The following is a 3,463-nucleotide window of genomic DNA, read 5'->3' on the forward strand; positions in this document are numbered from 1 at the left end:
AAACTTGTAGGCTAATTCAGAGTCTATGGACGCCGAATTGAGACAAGTCGCTAATGGTTTTGACTATAAGGTCCGTTCATTTGACAAATACGACATCAATGGGTATCGTTTTCGTACCTATGGCAAAGAGCTATCTATGGCCGACCGGAAGTCTACAAATTGTTGTGTATCTGCTATCGGCGAAGGAGGTACCGAGTATTATGGGAGAGTTGAAGCAATTTATGAACTTCTATTCTATGGTGAAAACCCACCGAATGTCGTAGTCTTCAAATGTTATTGGTTTCAGCCGAAGGAGACTAGAAGGACTCATGAACATATAGGGCTAGTTGAAATCAACCAAAGCACCCATTTAGATGTTCCTGATGTCTATATTATGGCTCAACAGGCGACCCAAGTATTCTATCTACCCTGGGCCTGCCAAACTAATCCAAATCTGAAAGGTTGGGATGTCGTTTATGAAGTGCCGCCACATGCTAGACTATCTCCCCCAAAGGAAGAGGATTATGAACCTCACATTAACCCAGACACATATGAAGGAGAATTCTTCCAAGAGACACGTCTTTGCAAAAAGCGTTTCAAGAACCGGTATACTTCACCCCAAAACATTGAAGTAGACAGCGACAGTGAATCCCACATCACCCCAGAGGAGGAACAAGAAGAGCCGGAACAAGAAGAGGTTACTGCTGCGGACGACCTCTCAATGCTTGACCGATTACGTAAGGTGGCCTTCCACATGTTGATGCCACTGAACCCTATGAGCCCGTCATTGATTATAGTGATGATGATGATTATGCATTTATTGATGATACTGATCGAGATTATTAGTAGTGTCAGGTATTCAATTTTTTTATGTTGTACTTGATGATGATACACTTAAGTGATATACATATTATTATTCATGTCAGTATTTTTTTTATGTTGTACTAATTTCGTTTACTCTTTGTCATGGCAGGTGTTGAAAGATGGAAGGGGAGCGACTGAGGCCAAGGACAAACGTGCCCATATTGAAGGCGTGCCACACCATCAAGGTAGCTCTAGCTTATATCAGTTCGGGCGGAATTGGGTAATGTGGTTTGCTTCATTATTAATGCAATTCATTCATCATGCTAGCTTGAGCTCTTTAATTACTAATTTACTTTGTTTCTCTCTTTCAGGCATGCTACAATAAGACGGATAAGGTGCCAGAGGGGTACGACCTGTATGCCATGGCCCACACTACCTCTTACAAGCAAGTCAAGGGGAAGGCGAGGAAAGGGGAGGAGTTTAACCCGAGCCAGATCCCCTACAATCCAGAGCAGGTGATGATATCTAGTGGCGGGAGGTCCCGTGGCTCCATAGCCATTGATCCAGAGATTGCTCCTGAGACCACGGTGAGTTTAATTTGAATGGACGTTACTTGCTAGTCTTAACATTTGAGTGTCATCATGCTAAGGAAACATTGGAAATGATCTTTGGTGCGGTGTTACTCCACACAAGCATCACACGATCCTTCTCCAGCTACTGGCCTGAGCCAGCCCGCTCCCACACCTCCATGATCAAGGTAAGTTTCTCTAGTTTTTTGCTTAACAAATGCATAAAGACCTAGACTTAGCTTTATTTCATCCAATATGCTTACCTTAATGACCTAGACGTAGCTTCTTTTCCTGCAAAATGACTTAATAAGCTTACTGACCTCCAAAACCAGCCATTTTACCTAAGTTAGCTCTAAAACGATCTATACTTAGCTTTGTTTCCTCCAAAATGACCTAAGTTAGTTATAATATGCTTAGTTAACTAGGTTTGCTCAATAATGACATGTACTTACCTTACTTATGTAAAAAAACGGCATAATTAGCTTAGTTAGCTCATAAACGATCCATTTTACCTACATTAGCTCTAAAATGATGCATTTTACCTAATTAGCTCATAAACGATCCATTTCACCTAAGTTACCTCACAAACGATGGTGTGCTTCTTCTTCTAGTCTTCTTCTTCTAGTCACCTTTTCCTAACTTTCTTATTTGCCATTTTGCAGATTTCATTCACTTCTCGGAAGCTAGCTTGCTATGATGGAGTGCTTGTTTTTAATTTCATTCTCTTCTAGTATTCTTCTAGCTTGCTACGATGGAACTTGCTATCTTGATGAAACTTTGCATTGTAATATGTATGTGCAACTTTGCTATCTTGATGGAACTTGCTATGTATGAGTGGATGGAACTATATATGTATGTACGATGAAACTTATGTGCTGTTAAATAGCTCTGTGAAATATATCTATATATGTCATATATATTTGCTGTGAAAATTGTTGGATTTAGAAAAAAACATAAAAAAGAGCCAATATGCAGGCTCTTTGCCGTCAGCCACCGACGGCAAAGGTCTCTTTGCCATCAGCAGCGGACGGCAAAGAGGCCACGTGGCAGGCAACTATGCTTCCTGGGAGGCTGACCTATTTGGTCAGTTTGCCAACAGTGGCTGATGGCAAAGAGAAAAAAAACTTTACCTACAGCGGCGGACAGCAAAGGCCTTCCGATGTTTGCCGTCAGCGGCCGACGGCAAAGGCTTGCCGTTAACCACCTAACGGAGTAACAGCGCAATTATTGCCGTCAGTATTCTTTGCCGTCGGCAGCTGATGGCAAAGGACCCTTTGCCGTCAGCCGCCCGAAGCGGACGGCAATGCAGCTCTTTGCCGTCCCGTATGTTGCCGTCCACTTTTGCCGTCCGCGGCGGACGGCAAAGACCTTTGCCGTCCGCCATTCGTGCCTTTGCCGTCCGCCGTGGCTGATGGCAAAGTAGCTGATTCCTATAGTGTAATGCCGGTGTAGGCGTCTTGATCGTCGCGCCTCCTGAATGTAGGTAGGCAGGAGGCCAAACAGCCAGAGTGAATGTGGTCAAGCTGGAGCATAAGCGACATGAGGGAGGTTTTGGGTGGGTCCTTGTGGTCGGAGTCTAGCGTGGCTGACGTATGGACTCCGCCAAACATCCCCAAGTTTGGTGTCAGTTTGCGGGACTTCAGATGTCTGGACCGGTCCGGACAAATTTGGTGACCGCCATTATATGGCTAAAAGTGTCCGGACGCCCGATCCGGACATTAGCGGTGGATTGGATGATCCTCGTTGGAGTTGCCCTTAGGTTCTTAGCCTTATTCTTCGTGCATAGGAATTTGAAAAGGAGTTCCAAGTAGATATTAGAATTCCTACATTTTTTCTTTGAACTAGATTCAAAAGTGAACTTCCTCTATTTTTTGTTTGCCCTATTCCTTTGAATCAAACACACGGATAGTAGTAATCGTAGAAAAAAAATCATGTTCCTGCAATTTTCCTCTAATTTTTCTTTGATCCAAATGAGCCCTTAACGAGAAGTTTACTTTTAGTTCATGGTAAAAAATACTTTTAATTGTCTGTACATCTTGTGGATGTGTGCCACAATCCCCTCTTTTAGCATGGCCAAAAGCCAGATGAACTTGAATTTGCATTAAATTTAG

The sequence above is a fragment of the Triticum dicoccoides genome, chromosome 4B (genome assembly GCF_002162155.2).
Source record: "Triticum dicoccoides isolate Atlit2015 ecotype Zavitan chromosome 4B, WEW_v2.0, whole genome shotgun sequence".
NCBI lineage: Eukaryota > Viridiplantae > Streptophyta > Magnoliopsida > Poales > Poaceae > Triticum > Triticum dicoccoides.